At 43.2% G+C, this 23,141-nt stretch overlaps 2 pseudogenes; both read right to left on the reverse strand.

Annotated features, from left to right (window-relative positions):
- Positions 1-3,413: 3,413 nt before the first annotated feature.
- LOC123428802 lies at positions 3,414-4,734 on the reverse strand (annotated as a pseudogene).
- An 11,532-nt stretch (positions 4,735-16,266) lies between these two features.
- On the reverse strand, positions 16,267-19,914 carry LOC123428803 (annotated as a pseudogene).
- Between the last annotated feature and the right edge of the window lie 3,227 nt (positions 19,915-23,141).

Here is a 23,141-nt window from a genome sequence, read left to right on the forward strand (position 1 = left end):
TCTTGCGACACGACGAGATGCGCTTCTATCCCTGACGAGGCCCTCGTGCCAAATTGAGGATAGGGTCGCATCTTGGGCGTGACAACGATGCAGGAGGGGGCCGAGAGAGGCGGCGCGGTGGGACCCTTGCCCGAGGGGGGCGAGTGGACACCAAGGCCAGGAGCGCCACGTCCCGCCTTGTAGTCGGCGTTCGCCGAGGGAATACCTCGGCCATGAGTGCGGCGCGCCTCCACGCGCTGCTCGGTGAGAAGAAGGCGCGAGTAGAGCTCGTGAGCGGGCATCGGAGACGTGGTGCCACGCTCGTTGATGATCTCCACAAGTCCATCATACTCCTCGTCAAGACCGTTGACGATGTAGGAGTTGAACTCGGTGTCCGTGAGAGGCTGGCCAATGGAGGCCAGAGTGTCGGCGATGGACTTGACCTTGTGATAGAAGGCAGTGGCCGTGCCATCGAGCTTCTTGCACTCGCCAAGTTGGCGACGGAGAGCACTGGAACGCGCGTGCGACTGCGATGCGAAGGAGCGCTCCAGTATAGTCTAGGCCTCGTGAGAGGTCTTGGCGAAGACGAGCATCCCGGCAACCTCCGGGGTAAGCGACCCCTGGAGAGCCGAGAGGTTCGCCTGGTCCTGCCCTGTCCAGACGCGATGCGCCGGGTTGTAGACGGGTCCATTGACGCTATCCACGGCCGCGGGAGGGCACGGATAGGAGCCATCGACGTAGCCGAGGAGGTAATGACTCCCAAGGAGTGGAAGAACCTGCGCACGCCAGAACACGTAGTTATCCGGAGATAGCTTGGTGGTGATGAGGTGGCCGAACTGGAACGGCGCAGGTAGACTCCCCAGCGTGAAGACAACAGGCGGCGTATACACCGCAGCCGCCGCGGCCACGTGGGCACCGACCAGCGGCGGCATGTGGGCAGTGTTGGCGTCGAAGGAGGACGCCATAGCGGGCGTCGTGGAGGCGGCGACCATCGGCGCTGAGAGGGCGGCGACCGTAGCGGGCGCCGAGGGGGTCCCTGAGGATGGAACCAGAGGCAGCACAGGCACCGGAGGTGCGGCAGCCGGTGGTGGTGGCGAAAACGACGCCGCCGAGAAGAGGGAGCCGACGCTGCGAGTGCTGATCGGAGCGGCGGCAACAGCGGCGTCAATAGGGCGAGAGAGGAGCGCAGCGAGGGAGGCCTAAAGGAAGCCGGCGGAGGCGGAAGCGGTGGAGGTGGTCGTCATTGCAGCGGCCGGAGGAGCAGATGGCACGCAGTAGCAGTGGCGGCCCGAGGCGGGACAACGGCGGTGGTGACCAGGAGATCGCGGCAGCGGCGGCGGCCCGAGGCGTGGCGACGGCGGCGGCGGCGATGAAAACCCTAACCTAGTCTGATACCATGTAAAACAAAGGGTTTTGGGGGAACTGGCTCAACCCTCTAGGGGTGGCCTATCACATATATTTATAGATGGTGTACCAAGGGTACGTTACAATATACACGTATAGGTACAGATAACTATACAGTCTAACATGCTGAGTGCCGACGCTGACCACGGCAAGGAGTTCCCCTCGGTGCTAGACCTGGACGTCGGTGGACTGGAATTCGGGTTGCTCGAGGAGTTTGATGAGACACGGCAATCGGGCGCGGATCTAGCCAAATGGATTTGGGGTGGAAGCTCGCTCAGGCAACTACTCGGGGCGACGCGTAGGGCAGATCGACGAGCGTTTCGGGTCCGGCCCGTTCAAAGCAATTCCGGCTTTGGGAATCTTCTACGTGGTTTCCAGCCAGTTTTTTTTTTGGTTTTGGGACCTTCTAGAAGGTTATAAGGTTCCAAAACCGGGTTCTTTTCTCTCTTCTTCTTTTCGTTATTATTTTTCTATGTCGTTCTTTTTTCTTTTTCTGTTCCTTCTGTTTCCTTCTCATTTTCCTATTTTATAAAAATTAAAATAAAACTCAGAATTTCATAATTTTATTTCCTTTTTATTTATTTTCGTTCCTATTTTATATAATTATTTACTTTTTAAAGTTGAAATATTCCTTTAATATTTTCCGAAAAATTCAACTTATGTTGAGATCTCCAAAAAATGTTCAGCTTTCAAATTTTGTGTGCAAATAAAAAATATAATTGAGTTTCAAATATATACAGTAATTTAGAAAAAATGTTCGTATTTTTAATATTTAGCAAGAATTCAAAAAAAGGTTCAGGAACTCCAGAAAATGTTCTTTTTGGAAAATGTTTCATCAACTTGGAAAAGTGTTGAAGATTCCAAAAATGTTCAGAAATTTCAAAAAATGTTTGTGGCTTAACAATTTGGTCATAATTTTAAGCAATGATGAAGAATTTCAGAAAATGTTCGTGGTTTCAAATTTTTGTCTAGAACTTCATGGAATATTCCTTTTTGTACCAATTCAGAAAATATTCGTGGTTTCAAATATTTGTTCGGAATATCATGAAATGTTCCCTTTTTCAAATATTTGTTCGCAAATTTAGAAACTGTTCATGGTTTCATTTTTTAAAATTCATAATTTTTTCATGAATTCAAAAAATGGTTCACGTTCTCGAAAACAATTTCTGCATTTTCAACCTTTCAAAATGGTTCTGTCTCTATTTTTTTAAAGTTCAAAAAGTATTCAAACTTTTTTAAATATAAACATTTGAAGAAAGTACACTATAAAAAAATCAATACATCAACTAAATTCCGGTTCGCTAGAATACCTGGTTGCCGCTCGCTGCAGTACACATGTCCGGGTTAGTTCTATAATATATGCGCTGCACTACTTTCAACTATAGTAGTGAACTAGAGTGGCTACGTATATGCGGTCGCATACATTTTGCCTCTGATTCGAATCCTCAGAGTGCCCGCCTCTATTTTTTTGCCATCTTTTATGTCCTGCGGTACATATTGATGTGTTGGCCCAGTTGAGTTGCCCCTGTGCATGGCGCCACCAATTTGACGCAAAGAGGGTCAAATAAGGGCTTCCATTGGTTGCTGCTAGTCTAGATGACGGCCATATTTGTTTTTTGGAGAACCAGATGACGGCCATATGGGCTTTTGGCCCCTACGTGCACTTGAGTTATATGACACGCGAGGAAAAGGCCGAATAGAGTGTATCTTTTCCATCTGTTTGAGAAGGTCGTCCTCACAATGGAGCTAGTGTTGCGGGATTAAAATAAATTGAGTTCCCCTAAAATAATTGAGTTGGATGCGTAATCATTTCTTTTTCGATTTCTTGGGTCATGTGGAATCATTTCATCAACAATAAAGGTACCCCACAATGGTATTTGCACACAAACCAAAATTCTATACCAAAATTCTATCCGATTGAATGCTGATAACAATTAACATGAATGGAAATTTTCATATAAACAGGAAGGTACATCGCAAAACCATGTTACTAAATAATTTTTTGTGGGCCTAGGGTCTTATTGATTATTTCAGATAGTAAACTCATAAAGCATACAACCACCTATAACATAATTCACACACACCAAATTAATTTTTGGGCCTAGGATCTTATTGATAATTTTGTATATTCGATAATAATTACATAGGTTATAAAGGCTAGAAAAGTTTGTTCTGAGAAGAGACAAACTGATCTTCATGCCACTAAGAATCTCCAAAATAAGAACACCGTAGCCGCAAGTGTCTGATTTCATAGAAAAGGCACCTCCCATCGCATGTTCAGGCGACATGTAACCACCGTTTAAAACATGCAACAAGTTAGTAAGGAATGTATATAGTATTTTGTGCATAATCATAAAAGCTATATTTCAATGGATTTGTTTATTCAGTACTTACTTAATGTGTCCCCACGACCCGTGTAGTGTTTGCATGATTCTGGTTTGCACTAAAAGTTCTTGCCATACCAAAATCTTAAATTTTAGGAGTCATTTTTCTGTCCAATAATATGTTGCGTGCTTTAAGATCTCTGTGATTTATTGTTAATCTTGAATCTTGATGGAGATAAAGAAGGCCTCTTGCTACTCCTTTAAGTATTTTTGAACCGTGTCACCCAACCGAGCACATGTTTTCTTGCAGAATCTTTCACGCCCGATTATGAAACAAAGCTATTCACTATGAGTATCAATTTGATCAATGCAAGCACTTCAGAATATATATGAATGTGATAATTGAACAAACACAAACCAAAAGAAAGGCATCCAAACTTTTGTTAGGTAAGTATTTGTAGGCCAATAGCTTCTCATCTTCATGAATGCAACACCCAAGAAGTCTGACTAGGTTCTTGTGCTGCAGTTTGGCGATTGGAACCACTTCATTTTTGAACTCCACTATACCTTGTCCAAAACTCTTAGTGGGCCTTTTGACAACAACTTGATGTCCACTTTCTAGTGTGCCCTACATGAGCACATATTATTGAATTGAGCAAAAAATGGAAACCAACTTTTTTTACTTATGTATTAAATTACCCTTTCACATGAAGAAGTGCATTTAGCCCCCTTTTAACTCCAGCCTAGGAGACTTTATCAACACTAAAACTATCCCTTTATAACCTTGGATATCAAAAACTAGTGCAAATCCAACTCGTACTAAGCCACATAGATTTTGGACAATGTGGTATCAACACAGACAAGTTTCACTAATTTGGCGTCGACCTAAATATGTGTTTATTGTTATGTTAGCAAAGCCTTTGGTTAGAAAACAAACAACAGCAACGATGACAAGCGCTTAAGTCATCATATTTTTCCTAATGATCATAAGTCATCTACTTATACAAACAGATGCCACATTATCCATATTAGGGGTTGATACGTCTCCATCGTACCTACTTTTCCAAACTCTTTTGCCCATGTTTTGGACTCTAATTTGCATAATTTGAATGGAACTAACCTGGACTAACGCTGTTTTCAGCAGAATTGCCTTGGTGTTACTTTTGTGCAGAAATCAAAGTTCTCCAAACGTCCTGAAAATTTACGGGGAGCATTTTTAGAAAATATGAAAGATATCTGCACCAAGTTCCACCTGAGGGGGTGGGCGAGTGGGCCACCAGCCTGGCTCCGCCACCCCCCTGGTGGCGGTGGGCAAGCTTGTGGGGCCCACACAGCTCTGCCGCCCCCAATCTCAGGTTTATAAGTTCACTTACGTCCTAGAAAAAAAAAGATTTCATCGCGTTTGCGATACGGAGGCGCCGCCACAACCTGTTCTTCATCTGGAGGGCAGATCTGGAGTCCGTTTGGGCTCCAGATAGGGGAAATCGTCGCCATCGTCATCATCAACCTTCTTCCCTCTCCAATTCCATGAAGCTCTTCGTCGTTCGTGAGTAATCTATTCGTAGGCTCGTTGGGCGGTGATGAGTAGGAAGAGATCTATCATGTAATCGAGTTAGTTTTGATGGGGATTGATCCCTAGTATCCACTATGTTCTCAGATTGATGTTGCTAGTACTTTGCCATGCTTAATGCTTGTCACTAGGGCCCGAGTGCCATGATTTCATATCTGAAATTATTATGTTGTCACCAATATATGTGTGTTTTAGATCCGATCTTGCAAGTTGTAATTACCTACTATGTGTTATGATCCGGCAACCCCGGAGTGACAATAACCGGAACCACTCCCGGTGATGACCATAGTTTGAGGAGTTCATGTGTTCACCAAGTGCTAATGCGTCGGTCCGGTTCTTTATTAAAAGGAGAACCTTAATATCCCGTAGTTTCCTTTTGGACCCCGCTGCCACGGGAGGGATGGACAATAGATGTCATGCAAGTTCTTTTCCCTAAGCACGTATGACGACACACGGAATGCATGCCTACATCACATTGACGAATGGGAGCTAGCCACATATCTCTCCGTGTTATAGCTGTTGCATGATGAATATCATCCAAACAAATCACCGACCCATTGCCTTCGAGTTTGTCCTACTGCTGATGTTACTTGTCTTGCTCTGCTGTTGTTACTTGTCTTGCTCTGCTGCTACTGTTGCTACTACTGTCGCTTGCTACTGTTGCTACTTGCTACTGTTGTCACTACTGTTGTTCCTTGCCACTGCTGTTACTCGTTACACTGCTACTACCTGCTACACTTTTGATTCGTTGGTCATTGACGGGAACTAACAATTTCCGTCAACGAGGCAACTTGGCGCCATTGATACAATCGTTAGGAATAGTCTGCCGTCAACAGATCGTTTCTGACACCGTTGTTATCATACTACTTTGCTGTTACTACTTTGCTTGCAGATACTAATCTTTCAGGTGCGGTTGAATCAGACAAATTCAGCTGCTAATACTCGAGAGTATTCTCTCACCTCCTGTCTGGCATACCAACAAATTTGGGTCGAATACTCTACCCTCGAAAACTGTTGCGAACCCACGCGCTGGTGGGCCATCAACAACATTCTTCTAGTTTCATTGCTGGGGAGTGCTAGTAGCATTCTTCTGGCACCGTTGCAAGGGAAGGTTTGTTGTCACAAAATCAGCATTCGTCTAGCTATTGCCACAGAGTGCCAGTCAGCACTTTTCTGGCGCCGTTGCCGGGGAGGTATTGCTATATTCTCTGAGTTACTTGGGATTTATATCTGCTGATCACTATGCAGAATTTGAAGGATCCGAAAACCAAAGTCTTGCCCTCAACTACGAGGGGAGGTAAGGAATTGCCATCTAGCTCTGCACTTGATTCACCTTCAGTTATGAGTAAGTTTGCGACATCACCTCCTGCTAGAAATCTTTATATGTCGCATGTGCTTGATGATGCTTATGATGCTCTGCTAGAGATGCTATTCTTGATACTATGTCTGATGATACTATGCTTGATACTATGTCTGATACTGCTAGAGATGCTATGCCTGATATTGCTAGAGATGCTATGCCTCATACTGCTTTGCCTGATGATGCTAGAGATCCTATTTTTCCTGATGATGCTATGCTTGATACTGCTAGAGATACTACTTTGCCTGATGTTCCACTAGGGGTATTCCTAGATGCTCATATTGCTAGAGTTACTGCCAATGCTCGTGATGCTTCTGAAAATGCCGATACTATTGAGATAGAACCTGCTTTTGCTCCTGTTAGATCTAGCTCTCCTAGATATGAATTGGTTGATATACCTGAGGGTTGCGTTATGGAGGGAGAGATAGCTGAGGATTTTCTTGCGTGTAAGGATGCCTATGACGCTGAGAAATTACTTCTCAAGTGGAAGGAAAAATATCTGAAAGCTAGGATGAAATACGACCGGAAGTTTGCCACTTCACATATCTTTATCACCGATAAGGATTATGAATTCTCTGTCGATCCTGAGATAATCTCTCTAGTCGAATCTGATCCTTTTCACGGTTATAAGTCTGAGACGGTCGTAGCCCATCTTACCAAACTACACGATATAGCCACCCTTTTCACTAATGAGGAGAAGATCCGCCACTACTATATCCTTAAGCTGTTTCCTTTCTCTCTAAAGGATGACGCTAAAGCCTGGTTCACCTCTCTTGCTCCTGGATGTGTGAGTAGTCCCCAGGATATGGTCTATTACTTCTGTGAGAAATATTTCCCTGCCCATAAGAAGCAAGCTGCCTTGCAGGAAATATACAACTTTGCTCAACTCCAAGAAGAGAGTCTCCCACAAGCTTGGGGGAGGCTCGTCCAGCTACAGAATGCTTTGCGTGATCACCCTCTTAAGAAGAACGAGATACTTGATATCCTCTATAACGGACTTACCGATGCCTCTAGAGACCACCTAGATAGTTGTGTCGGTTGTGTTTTTAGGGAACAAATTGTAGAACAAACTGAGACCCTGCTGAATAACATCTTGATCAACGATAATGCTTGGACTATTCCCGAACCACCTCCTAAGCCAACTCCTAAGAAAAGAGGTATTCTATTCCCCAGTCCCGAAGATATGCAAGAAGCCAAGAAATCTATGCAAGAGAAAGGCATTCGATCTGAAGATGTCAAAAATCTACCACCTATCGAAGAGATCCATGGTCTCGATAACTCGATACAGGTAGTAGAAGTGAATTCTCTGCGTAGGTTTGATGAGAATGATATTCCTTTTGACAAACCTGCTAGCCTATGCTTTGATGAATTTGACAACTTTGTTGCCAAACAACAGAGTTTCGATGATTATGTTAGCAGACATTTGGAACAAAGTACTCGTATGCTTAGCCATTTAAGTGCTTGTGTAGACAGAAATGTCAATGATCTGAAGCTTCTGAGTAAACATGCCTCTATGATTACTACTCAGGTAGAACAAGTACTTAAAGCTCAGAATGACTTGCTCAATGAATTAAATGACAACTCTGTCAGAGTCATTACTAGAGGAGGCAAAATGACTCCGGAACCTTTGTATCCTGAAGGTCATCCTAAGATAATTGATCAAGATTCTCAAGGAATCAATGCTGATACACCCAGTCATCCTAAGGAGAAGAAGAAGGATGATAGAAACCTACATGCCAGTTCACCAAATACTGTCACACCTAAAGAACCTAATGATATTTCTGCGACTGATGCAGAAACACAATCTGGTGATGAACATGAACCTGGTGACAATATGAACAGTGATGTTCATAATAATGCTCAATCCAACAATGATGAGGATGTGGAGATTGAACCTTCGGTTAATCCTGGTAACCCACAACCTAAGAAATACGATAAGAATGACTTCACTGCTAGGAAGCATGGTAAAGAAAGGGAGCCATGGGTTCAGAGATCTATGCCCTTTCCTCCTAAGCCATCCAAGAAAAAGGATGATGAGGATTTTGAGCGCTCCGTTGAGATGATAAGACCCATCTATCTGCAAATGCGGTTAACTAATATGCTCAAGATGTCTCCGTATGCCAAGTACATGAAAGATATCGTGACTAATAAACGGAAGATACTAGATCTTGAGATCTCCACCATGCTTGCCAACTACACTTTCAAGGGTGGAACTCCTAAGAAACTTGGTGATCCCGGAGTGCCCACTATACCTTGCTCTATTAAAGGAAACTACGTAAGAACTGCCTTATGTTACCTTGGAGCCGGTGTTAGTGTTATGCCGCTCTCTCTTTATCGTAGACTTGAATTGGATAAGTTGACACCCACTGAAATTTCTCTGCAGATGGCCGACAAATCAACTGCTTTCCCTATCGGCATTTGCGAGGATGTGCCTGTTGTGGTTGCTAATACCACTAACTTAACAGACTTTGTTATCTTGGATATTCCTGAGGACGATGCCATGGCTGTCATCCTCGGAAGACCCTTTTTAAACACTGCAGGGGATGTTATAGATTGCAACAAAGGCAATGTCACTTTCCATGTCAACGGTAATGAGCACACAGTGCACTTTCCGAAGAAACGATATCAAGCACATTGCATCAATGCTATCGAAAAGACTTCATCGATTCTTATTGGGAGCTTTGAATGCCCTATTCCTCGTGTCAAGATGAAGTATGATTTGCTTGTTGGGGAGATACATATCCCCATTGAGGTGACTTAGTGGCTATTCGAAAATTCTCCGTTCTCTCTTGCGATTCGAGAAGGTTTTGTCATGAGGACTTGATCAACCCCATTGACGGATTTCTTTCGATGACCATGAAATGGATGAATCAAAGAGTCACATACCTCTGTTTTAAGCTTTCATTTTCTATTGCTTAGAAGAAAATTATAGAATTACTTTAGTTTTTCCTGTTTTCTGTTTTAGCGTCCCGGAAAAAAATACCTCGAAAATAAAAGTTCTCCGATGGTCCTGAAAATTTAGTCTGATTTTTTTATGGATTTTTTGAAAATTACTGGGCCTGAGAGCTGGCCTGGGGGCCAGACCAGTGGTCCACAAGCCCTACCACCGCCACCCCCTTGTGGCGGAGGGCAAGCTTGTGGGGCCCACAGGGACCCCCTCCACTCATTCCAGCTCCCAGCCTCTTCTTCCACCTCCAGAAAAAATTGTTTCGCAGCTCAAACCTGTGTTCTTGCTCATTTGGCTGTGATTTTCGATCTCCTTGCTCAAAGCACCATTCTCCGAATCGTTTTGGGGAAATTACTCCTTGGTAAGTGACTCCTCCATTGGTCCAATTAGTTTTTGCTCCAGTGCTTTATCCTTCGCGTATTCTTGCTACCTTGGTGACCCTGTTCTTGAGCTAGAAATGTTGATTTTAGCTGGTCCCAAGTAGTTTTAGCGCGTGATACGGTCTCTAGGCACTAGTAGCAGTAGTTGCTACAAGGTGTGGTGGGTCTTCATTCACTTTTCTCTTGAACTTCAAAAATTTCAGCAAAAGGAAATTATGTTCAGGAGGAAGTTTCATGGTGGTTCCTCAAGTAAGAAGGGTCATCGTCTTTCTTTTCGGGAGCCCAAACCTTTTCAACTAAGGGACGCACCGGTGCAACCATGTGAATGGCCTTCCGATGAGTTCATGATCGAAGCAGGTTTCAAGGATGAGTTTGATACACTTGTCCGCAATGCCAGGTTAGAAGAGTTCCTCTCAGATAAATGTGAACAGTATTCTATGCTCACTGCCTCTTTTGTGCGTAGATTTAAATTTTTGGTTGGCCGTGACTCATCCATACTGTTTGATGTGTATGATAAAATCCTATACCGTGGATTTGGAGGATTTCAATAGGATTTGTAAGATACCCGATGGGGGTAGTATTAATGATCCTTCTAAGTCTTCGGTCAGAGACTTTGTCTCCAGTATAAATGTTGGAGAAACCAGAGATATCATGCAAGCCACCATAGGAAGCATCAATTTCCCTGCCTTGCACTACCTTTCCCTCTTCATAGGTAGGTGCATTAACGGCAAGGGTGCACATTGTCACCTATGCTCTTCTGATCTTAGTATCCTTAAGAGCGCAGTAACAGGTGACAGGAGCTTCAATATGGGAGCTATAATAGCAAGGAGGCTGAATAAAAATGCCAGTGAGGGGGATTTCTTTGGTGGAGTTTATGCTACACGCTTGGCAAATTTTCTTGGAGTATCCATCCGTCCAGAAGACCCTCCTCTCCATACAGCCTACCTTGATCGTGTCGCTCTAACACGCTACCAGTTCCTTGAGAGAGATCATGGATCCCTCCTATACCGCTTGATATTTAACCGGCAACGTGTTTTCCATAATACCCTTCCTGCTCCTGCTTTCTTTGACTTTCAGGTAAAACGAAGATACTACATAACCATAGGAGAGGCAGAGGAGTATGAGAGGGAGGTGACGGTTGCTCGACTTCGTGAGGCAGCTATTCAGGCAGTGGCTGCAGCACTCCCGTATAACACCCATTATGATTTTGGGTTTCGCCAGGACCATCCATGGGAGTTGACCAAGTTAGGCCAAAAGCCTAAGCTTGGGGGAGTACGTGTTCTCACCGACTTTACATTCTTGCTTATGCTTTCACTTTGTTAGCCGGTGTTTACACTTTGCCACTGTATTATCCCTGGTAGTTTATTTTTGTTTTCTTGTTTTCTTGTTTTGTGTCCTTTTGAGAAAAACCAAAAAAAATGTCTTTCTTCTTTTTCTTGTTGGGAGCTTTCCCGTGTAAATAGTTTTCTTTTTCTTTGGGTCAAGGTAGAAGATATTGGTTTCAATGTTTAGTGGTTCTTGCATGCTTACCTGTTTAACTTTCAAAGAGCCATATTACTTTGTCTTCTCCTTTGTGTTTGCCTGCAGATTCAGCTTAGTCCAATGCACGAGCACACTTATTATTGTTCACATCGTTCGATCGTGCAAATGAAAGGCAATAATGATGATATGTGATGAAGTGACTGAGACTGAAAAGTTGGTATGAACTCTATCTATTTTGTTTTTGTAAATATGACTAGCTTGTCGACCCAGATTTAGCTTTGTTGTGAGAGAACCATGTTTGCAATGACAACTTAGAGATCATAGTTTCTGATGCCATGCTTATTTAGCTAGGAGTTTATAATGGTTTGTCTTGAATGCCAACATAGATTTTGAAATGACTATGACGTAGTATGATAGGATGGTATTCTCCTTTGAATGTTTCAAGTTGCTTGACTTGGCGCATGTTCATGCATGTAGTTGAAACAAAATCAACATAGCCTCTATGATGTTCGTGTTCATGGTTATTTATATCCTGTTCATGCTTGCATTCAATGCTAGTCAAACTCATTGCATTTTGATGACTGTTGTCGCTCTCTAGTTGGTCGCTTCCCAGTCTTTTGCTAGCCTTCACTTGTACTAAGCGGGAATACTGCTTGTGCATCCACCTCCCATAAACCCAAAGTTGTGCCATATGAGTCCACCATACCTACCTATTTGCGGTATCTACCTGCCGTTCCAAGTAAATTTGCATGTGCCACTCTCTAAACCTTCAAGAAATAATATGTTTTGCATGCCCGAACCGCTCATGTGGTGACAGGGGGCTATTGGTATATTTCATGCTAGGAGTGTTATCCTCGACATGTGTTTATTCATTGTCATTCACGAGAATGGGGCCAGTAATTGGAATGCCCAGTTCCACGCTTAAATCGAAAACATAACTGTGAAACAAGACTCCCCCCGGATTGATGTTAGTATGGACGGTACCCGAGGATTCGGCTAGCCGTGGAGTGTGATTGATTGGTGGTGGGGGAGTTCAAACTTTACTTTTCTGTTTGGGAACCGCCTATAGCATGAGTAGCATGGAAGATATTGAGAACTCTTGGTCATTGCATTGACAATGAAAGCATGCCACCAAAATTATTATCTCTGTTTCCAAAGCTTGAGCTCTGGCACCTCTGCAAATCAATGCTTCCCTCTGCGAAGGGCCTGTCTATTTATTTTCCTATTGAGTCATCCTCCTCTTCTATAAGCACCAATTAGAGAGCACCTCTGTCATTTTTATGCTTTGCTTTTCATTGATATTGAGTATGACTATGACTGGATCTTCATTGCTATGAATTACAATGTTTAGTCAGCCCTTGATCTTTGAAAGTGCTATGCATTTATGTTTTGCAGTCTCAAAAAGAGCTAGCGAGATACCACCTATTCATATTGCTTCATGCTTGTTTTGATTGAAGTGTTGGTATTTGAAACTCATTATTATTTGCTCGCTAGCTCATTACGCCATTGATATTAGTTTACCATGAGACCTTTGTGTCACTTGCTTATGTGGTTAACTTGTGATCTTGCTGAAATTCTGGTTATGAGTTAGACATAGTTGCAACAACAAGATCAAACAGAGTTTGTCAAAGTTTTTCTTTCTCTCTCAGTTTGTCAACTGAGTTGCTTGAGGACAAGCAAGGTTTTAAGCTTGGGGGAGTTGATACGTCTCCATCGTATCTACTTTTCCAAACTCTTTTGCCCTTGTTTTGGACTCTAATTTGCATGATTTGAATGGAACTAACCTGGACTGACGCTGTTTTAAGCAGAATTGCCTTGGCGTTATTTTGTGCAGAAATCAAAGTTCTCCAAACGTCCTGAAAATTTACGGGGAGCACTTTTGGAAAATATGAAAAATATCTGCGCCAAGTTCCACCTGAGGGGGTGGGCTAGTGGGCCACAAGCCCTGGCTCCGCCACCCCCCTGGTGGCGGTGGGCAAGCTTGTGGGCCCACATAGCTCTGCTGCCCCCAACCTCAGGTCTATAAGTTCACTTTCGTCCCAGAAAAAAAAAAGATTTCATTGCGTTTGTGATACGGAGGCGCCGCCACAACCTGTTCTTCATCTAGAGGGCAGATCTGGAGTCCGTTTTGGGCTCCGAATAGGGGAAATCGTCGCCATCGTCATCATCAACCTTCTTCCCTCTCCAATTCCATGAAGCTCTTCGTCGTTCGTGAGTAATCTATTCGTAGGCTCGCTGGGCGATGATGAGTAGGATGAGATCTATCATGTAATCGAGTTAGTTTTGATGGGGATTGATCCCTAGTATCCACTATGTTCTGAGATTGATGTTGCTACTACTTTGCCATGCTTAATGCTTGTCGCTAGGGCCCGAGTGCCATGATTTAAGATCTGAAATTATTATGTTGTCACCAATATATGTGTGTTTTAGATCCGATCTTGCAAGTTGTAGTTAGCTACTATGTGTTATGATCCGGCAACCCCGGAGTGACAATAACCGGAACCACTCCCGATGATGACCATAGTTTGAGGAGTTCATGTGTTCACCAAGTGCTAATGCGTTGGTCCGGTTCTTTATTAAAAGGAGAACCTTAATATCCCATAGTTTCCTTTTGGACCCCGCTGCCACGGGAGGGATGGACAATAGATGTCATGCAAATTCTTTTCCCTAAGCACGTATGACGACAAACGGGATGCATGCCTACATCACATTGACGAACGGGAGCTAGCCACATATCTCTCCGTGTTATAGCTGTTGCATGATGAATATCATCCAAACAAATCATCGACCCATTGCCTACGAGTTTGTCCTACTACTCATGTTACTTGTCTTGCTCTGCTGCTACTGTTTCTACTATTGTCGCTTGCTACTGTTGCTACTTGCTACTGATGTCACTACTGCTGTTCCTTGCCACTACTGTTACTCGTTACACTGCTGCTACCTGCTACACTTTTGATTCGCTGGTCGTTGACGGGAACTAACAATTTCCGTCAACGAGGCAACTTGGCTCCATTGATACAATCGTTAGGAATAGTCTGCCGTCAACAGATCGTTTCTGACACTGTTGTTATCATACTACTTTGTTGTTACTACTTTGCTTGCAGATACTAATCTTTCAGGTGCGGTTGAATCAGACAAATTCAGCTGCTAATACTCGAGAGTATTCTCTCACCTCCTGTCTGGCGTACCAACAAATTTGGGTTGAATACTCTACCCTCGAAAACTGTTGCGAACCCACGCCCTGGTGGGCCGTCAACAACATTCTTCTAGTTTCATTGTTGGGGAGTGCTAGTAGCATTCTTCTGGTACTGTTGCAAGGAAAGGTTTGTTGTCACAAAATCAGCATTCGTCTAGCTATTGCCAGAGAGTGCCAGTCAGGGGTTGACTTGGGGAGCAATTGTAGAAACATATTGAGTCAAGGGAACTTTCTAGACTCAGATAACATTTGAAAGGTAACTATGTTTGTTTCCTATTCTATAATAAAAATGTTCTATTGTAAGTACCACTTTCATCTACCTTGTAAACTTTGCCAAAACCTCCATGTCCAAGGAGGTTCGAATCAGTGAATTGCTGAAAGGATGTCTTCATAGCTAACAAGTGGAATTTCTGTATTTTCACCTTCAAGTATGTTGGATGTGTTAAAGTATCCTCGCATCTTATGATCTTCCTTGTTTTGCCATTTTCCTGCTAGTTAGGACATCCGTTGTTGTTCTTAACTCTTCCTATACTAATTAATGTCATGTGTCAAAAACAAGAAGATTCTTTACCGTACCTTTTCATACGCATATCCAAATGAGGGCTCTGCATGTCGGTAGCACACACGCCATAATTGGGAGTACAATTTTCACTAAACTGATCTTGTCAACAGTAGAAAGCAACTACTCAAAAATCAGGAATTCACTTACATAAATACCATGACAGATCTATGAAGCTTCTTAAGTTCCTATTCTAATGTAATTTAAGTTCCCAAATTACCGTGGCTTGTGGTATATCAAATATTTTATCCTTTTTAACTATTGATCTTGTATATATGCTTGTATAGTACCACTCCAAGTGAAATATTTGATTGGTTAATGTCAATTTAAGAGCTTAGACTTGAAATCTAAACAAAATTGTCAACGTATTCAAAAGTGAAGGCTGGAATAAATTTGAAGACATTTATTGTACTTGTAAAATGATGGTAAAAGGAGTGTTCCTTCTATCTTCCATGTTACTCACACCAGTCCACCAAATCTTGACGCTTTGGGGATGAGACTTCGAGCACTTTAATTATCGGTAGTGAAAGTGTGTTATATTTATTTAAATACTTAAATTTGTGAAAAAAGGTTCAAAAGGTAGTTGGGCCGAAATTAAATTGTGCAACCCATCTGCTAAATGATTTTTGGCGAGGCAACTCTACCTTACGCAAATAGAAATTCAGGGAGAAGGACAAAAAACGAGAAAGCTCGTATGCAACCTAGGACTACCTGATGACCAAGTGGCGCCCTAGCTAGTGGAGTGCTTATGCGCTTGTGACATTATGAGTGCATACCTATACATGAACTGAAGGCAACTAGTGGCCACCTAATAGAAAACGAATCATTTTAGTCACTTACAGATGGCATTGGTGGGTAATTCTTGCCATCTTCAAGGGCTATTTGATGATGGACGGGCAGAAACATTAGTCCCTCTATTAGTAGGTATAGGTATAGGTATAGGTATATAGAGGTATAGATAAATTAACACATACACCCGCCTATTACAAATTTAGTTCATAAAGTAAACTCATACATCATACAACCAGCTATAACAGAACTCACACACACTAAATTTGACAACATCTAACGACTCTCAAGTGTTGTGATACTAATTGTATTAAATGAATTCTCCATGTTCTCCCTTGCTTCTTCACCTTCACAATTACTTGTAGTAAAATATACAGGTTGCTTTGGAGTTGGAAGTAGTCCACTTTCATTTTCTATCATAGACAGAACCGATGACATTAATGGCCTATCACTTGGATGGTCTTGAACACACTGAAGTCCCACATGAATGCACCGTAAAGCTTCATGAAGTGGGCAACTCACAACAACTGAAGAGTCCACTAGTTCAGTTGTTTCCCCTCTTCCCATAATCTCCATGGGTGGCCAATAGAATGAAACCATGTTACTACATATTTTTTTGTGGGCCTAGGATGTTATTGATAATTTCATGTATTCCATAATAATTACGTAGGTTATAAGGCCAGAAAAGTTTGTTCTCAGCTGAGGCGAGCTGACCTTCATGCCACTAACAATCTCCAAGATAAGAACACTGTAGCAGTAAGTGTCCGATTTCATAGAAAAGGCACCTCCCATCGCATATTCAGGCAACATGTAACCACTGTTTAAAACATGCAACAAGTCAGTAAGGAATGTATATAGTATTTTGTACCTAATCATAAATGCTAAACTTCTATTGGTTTGTTTGTTCACTAATTACTTACTATGTTCCGACGACCCGTGTAGTGTTTGCATGATTCTGGTCTGCAACAAAAAAAATTGCCATACCAAAATCTGAAATTTTGGGAGTCATTTCTATGTCCAATAAGATGTTGCTTGCTTTAAGATCTCTGTGAATTATTGTTAATCTCGAATCTCGATAGAGATAAAGAAGTCCTCTTTCTACTCCTTCAATTATTTTGAACCGTGTCACCCAATCGAGCACATGTTTTCTTGCAGAATCTTTCACGGGCAATTATGAAACAAAACTATTCATTATGAGTATCAATTTGGTTAATGTAAGAACTTCACAATATGTATGTGATAATTGAACAAGCACATACCAAAAAGAAATGCATCCAAACTTTTGTTAGGTAAGTATTCATAGATCAATAGCTTCTCATGTTCCTGAATGCAGAACCCAAGAAGTCTGACTAGGTTCTTGTGCTGCAGTTTGGCGATTAGAACCACTTCATTTTTGAACTCCACTAGACCTTGTCAGAACTCTTACTAAGCCTTTTGACAGAAATCTCATTTCCATCTTCCAGTGTGCCCTACATGAGCGCATATTATTGAATTGAGCAAAAAAATGGAAACCAACTTTTGTTACTTATGTAGTAGTTAATTACCCTTTCACACCAAAAAGTGCATTTAGCAACTTTTAACTCCAACCCAGGAGACATTCATTAACTCTAAAACTATCCCTCTTGTAACCTTGCATATCAAGGAGAGTGGATTTTCAGCACCCGGGTGCCTAGGCACCCTCTATAAACAGTAACAACAAAACAAATAGAAAAAATCAAAAAAATCTGAAACTTTGCAAGATCAAAGATGATCAAACTTTCTAGGTGCTTGCAAGTTTTCATGCCAGAAAAGCATTTGAGGAGCCCTCCACGGGAAAAACATCTTAGTACTTCAAATTTTAAGCACTTCTAGCATTGAAATCTAAAACTTATTTGTACATCTTTTTCTACATAATATTTTGACATGAAAACTTGTAAGAACCTACAAAGTTTGACCATCTTATATATTGTAAAGTTTTAAATAAGTTTTTTTTTAATTTACTGTTCATAGAGGGTGCCTAGACACCCGGGTGCTTTTACACCTTTCTCCAATCTAAATCATGAAGCATAAAAGATAAAACCACCTTGCTGAAGCATGCATACACAAAAAGCAGGTGTGGACTAACTGTAACTATGCGTACATGTTCAGTTTACAATATGGAACATTAATAATCATCGGCAAGTTGGTTTTAGAGGAACTACTTTTTCTATTAAAATTGTGGTGTTCAAAGCATTTAGTCCGCAGCTAATTCAAGCATGCATTATTTTTATTTTATTTTTTTTTAGAAAAGAAGGATAACCCCCGGTCTCTGTATCTGGAAGATGCATGCCATCATTTTATTGATTATTTTCAAGGACCTTACAAAATAGTACAACAATATGCCTGAATCCGCCATCTTGACAACATCTGCCGTTTATAGTGAAAAACATCCATTTCACGTGCAGGAAAGCTAGTAGGACATATGCACTTGAGTAAGTTCACATGATTTTTTTTTTATATTCGCAAAAAAAAAGTTCACATGAATTTTTAATTTTGCATTCCTATATGTGCCTAGACTTCACTGTATAAGTATTTAAACTTGGTGTAATTTAATTTGATGCAGGGACTAGTAATAAAGAAAGTGTCCATGGAAAGCAGCTGGAACCCCCCCCCCCCCCCCCCCCCTACCATGTGAGTCGGCAAGCCGGAGGTACAAGTTTTCACCAGAGTTAATGGATTTCCCTGGAGTAAAAAATGATTCGCTGGAATACTTGTCAGTGTCGATAAGCTCCCCTGTCCAAACTAAACACCTTGACAGGTCGGCCTCACCAACATCGTGGCTGAAAGTTGTGTAAGCATATGCCGTACATGAGCAATTGCTGCTGCACTCGGCCTCACACTCTTCTAGGCTTCTATTTGGTATATGCAAGAACTTATCAGGGACCTTTATCATAGACAAGGGCATGAAATAAGATTGCTTTCCGACAGCCTCTTGAAATGTTAAGACCATTAGGCTCGAACCCATCGAGGCACTGGCACATTGCTGCTCTCACGGTGAGGTCACAGTATCCAAACGGTCCACATGAAGAGTAGATGTCACATGCAGCAGCAGGGTGGGAAGCAATAGTTACCCATGAGAATGACTGATTGTTCCAGCTTAGAGATGTCAACTTGCCTGTGTGCTCAAGCATGAAGAAGGTGAATGGTGATCCATCGGAGACTGTGAACATAAAGTAGAGTTCATCTTGTAGGTCGATGGCCGTTTGGACGACGGTGGAGCTGCTATTGCTCAAGCACATGCCACCAGACACCGTTTGACCATTCCACCCACCTCGATAGTACGGTCTAGTCCGATTCGAAATGAGCATTTGAAGATCCGGGGAGGCTGGGTCACTGCGGCAGGAGAAGCCCCCGGACGATGGGTCATCGGGGCCCTTCCAAGCAACGAGCCGCCCACCCACTTGTCCCTTGTGTCTCACAAGAAACTTCATGGTTGGTAGGATCGTGTCGGTTGGATGATCAAAGCTTTGCCAAATATGTGTTCCGTTTGCAAAGCGGAGGACAAAGTTACCCGTGTCGAGCAGCACCGCAGAAACTCCGGTTCCCCCAGAGGAGATGTTGTTCTTCGTCACCCAGGAAGTGATGCCTTGGGAGTCCGACAACACCAAGTCAGAACTGTTTGTGATGGCGAGCATGGGAGAAGAAGGTGTACTGATTGGGCTATCGCGGTTGGCGACCCACACAAAGCGTGGATCTGGGATCTGGTTGTGCCATATACCAAGGTATAGGCTCGTGTTGGAGCTCGCCGGGGAGAAGAACTAGAAGCCAAGAGCAAAGACTCCCTTGCTGGAGACGAGCTTGTCGCCGGAAAAAAGTGGCTTTGCACGTGTAAGAGTATCATCATCAGATGTGCAGGATGAGCTCAGGAAGAAGACGACGAAAATGAGGATGCAAGATGTGGCCATATTCATCAGAAAACGCTTTGTGCTGAAGTGAAGAAAATGGCACACAGCTATAAAAGACAAACACTTGAGGTGATGGTTCATTGGTTCTTAGGAAAAGTCCAGTGAGGATGTGTGGTTGGAGACTTCTTCGTCCTTCCAATCTAGACTTGATTTTTATCGGACTTCAATAAAACAATCTAGAAAACGACTGGTATTGATGAGACTAGTTTACGATAAAGACAGCAAGGTCGACCTAGACCGTAACAAAAGACGGCCGGCAGGAAAGCAGACTCCAAAGTCACCACTGATGGTGCTGCTCATGCAAAGAAAAATCGTCACTACTGGGAGGTCCAGATTAGAGTTTAAAGTGAGATGGCGACAGGGGAAAAAACCTCACGGCCGGGCATACGTGTGTATGCTTGCTTCGGTACAGACGAGGATAATGGCACGCTGTTGGCCGCGTCATGCGGTGGCGACTTCTCTTCTGTCTGCTTAAAATCGCGTCTGTCCAAGATTAATCTCAGGATCATACCCACTAATTAGTAAAAAATCCTGCAGAAATTAATTTGTACTGGCAGGAAATCAAAAGTTCTATCAACGTTCATGTCACATAGTAAGTCAGTATGTGAAAATACTACCTTCTTTATACAGGAAAAAAGGCTTCAGGAATACATGTCAAAAACTCGAAATCAAGGCAGCAAGGAGGTTATGTAGCAGGTTACTTTTACTATCACCAACACTCGTATGGGTAAAGACAACTTCAAGAACATAATACAAGACTAAAGGCATGTACCTATCAAGCAGACAAAAGTGCAGCTTAATAATAGTGTTCCGAGTTTGATTGATTTGTGGAACTTTTAGGCTAACATTACATACTAACAAGAGAGATAAGCAAATATTTTACATCTAAAATGATAGACTGACTTAGATGTAGAAGAGACAAGTGTACCGGGTGATATGTTCATGAGGCATGGCACATTAGGCCTGCACAAGATGGTCAGTACCTGCAGCTCTCGCAGATCATGCAACACATCGAGTTCTCGGCTGGCCCAGACCCGTTGATATGAAAGTGAACAGCGAGCGGCATCTACTTGGTGAAGTCATGCTACTTAGCCACATTCCATGGATCTACGACATGCTACTCATGGAAGCTCATATGGAAAAGTTGCGCGCCACCGGAGGTCAAATTCTTTCATTGGCTGGCCAGCCAAGATAGCTGCCGGACTGCCGAGAGGTTGGCCCGCCATGGAATGCAGCAACATCCTCGCTGCCTCCTATGCGATCAAGAGCCCAAACTTTACGACACCTGTTGCTGGAATGGCCATTCGCCCGCGAGGCATGGCATGAGACCCTTGTTGGTGAACGTCGCATGGGAAACAAAAATTTTCCAACGCGCACAAAGACCTATCATGGTGATGTCCATCTACGAGAGGGGATTTCCGATCTACGTACCCTTGTAGATCGCACAGCAGAAGCGTTAGTGAACGCGGTTGATGTAGTGGAACGTCCTCACGTCCCTCGATCCGCCCCGCGAACCGTCCCGCGATCCGTCCCACGATCTAGTGCCGAACGGACGTCACCTCCGCGTTCAGCACACGTACAGCTCGACGATGATCTCAGCCTTCTTGATCCAGCAAGAGAGACGGAGAGGTAGATGAGTTCTCCGGCAGCGTGACGGCGCTCCGGAGGTTGATGGTGATCTAATCTTAGCAGGGCTCCGCCCGAGCTCCGCAGAAACACGATCTAGAGGTAAAACCGTGGAGGTATGTGGTCGGGCTGCCTTGGAAAAGTTGTCTCAAATCAGCCCTAATAGCTCAATATATATAGGAGGAGGGAGGGGAGGCTTGCCTTGAGGCTCAAAGAACCCCAAGGGCTGCGCACCAAGGGGAGGAGGAGTCCTCCTCCAATCCTAGTCCAACTAGGATTGGAAGGTGGAGTCCTTCTCTCCCTTCCCACCTCTTTTTTTTCTTTTCTCTTTGATTTTCTATCTATGGCGCATAGGGCCTTCTTTTGCTGTCCTACCAGCCCACCAAGGGCTGGTGCGCCATCCCCAAGGCCTATGGGCTTTCCCGGGGTGGGCTGCCCCCCCCCCCCCCCGGTGAACACTCGGAACCCATTCGTCATTCCCGGTACATTTCCGGTAACTCCGAAAACCTTCCGGTAATCAAATGAGGTCATCCTATATATTAATCTTCGTTTCCGAACCATTCCGGAAACCCTCGTGACGTCCGTGATCTCTTCCGGGACTCCGAACAACATTCGGTAACCAACCATATAACTCAAATACGCATAAAACAACGTCGAACCTTAAGTGTGCAGACCCTGCGGGTTCGAGAACTATGTAGACATGACCCGAGTGACTCCTCGGTCAATATCCAATAGCGGGACCTGGATGCCCATATTGGATCCCACATATTCTACGAAGATCTTATGGTTTGAACCTCAGTGCCAAGGATTCATATAAACCCGTATTTCATTCCCTTTGTCCTCCGGTATGTTACTTGCCCGAGATTCGATCGTCAGCATCGGCATACCTATTTCAATCTCGTTTACCGGCAAGTCTCTTTACTCGTTCCGTAATACAAGATCCGGCAACTTACACTAAGTTACATTGCTTGCAAGGCTTGTGTGTGATGTTCTATTACCGAGTGGGCCCCAAGATACCTCTCTGTCACACGGAGTGACAAATCCCAGTCTCGATCCATACTAACTCAACGAACATCTTCGGAGATACCTGTAGAGCATCTTTATAGTCACCCAGTTACGTTGCGACGTTTGATACACACAAAGCATTCCTCCGGTGTCAGTGAGTTATATGATCTCATGGTCATAGGAACAAATACTTGACAAGCAGAAAGCAGTAGCAACAAAATGACACGATCAACATGCTACGTCTATTAGTTTGGGTCTAGTCCATCACGTGATTCTCCTAATGAAGTGATCCAGTTATCAAGCAACAACACCTTGTACATAGTTAGAAGACCCTGACTATCTTTGATCAACTGGCTAGCCAACTAGAGGCTTGCTAGGGACAGTGTTTTGTCTATGTATCCACACATGTATATAAGTCTTCATTCAATACAATTATAGCATGGATAATAAACGATTATCTTGATACAGGAATTATAATAATAACTATATTTATTATTGCCTCTAGGGCATAATTCCAAAAGTATCCCACTTGCACTAGAGTCAATAATCTAGCCCTCACATCACCATGTGAATTACATTGTAATAAATCTAACACCA

This window comes from Hordeum vulgare, chromosome 2H, assembly GCF_904849725.1.
Source record: "Hordeum vulgare subsp. vulgare chromosome 2H, MorexV3_pseudomolecules_assembly, whole genome shotgun sequence".
Classification (NCBI taxonomy): domain Eukaryota; kingdom Viridiplantae; phylum Streptophyta; class Magnoliopsida; order Poales; family Poaceae; genus Hordeum; species Hordeum vulgare.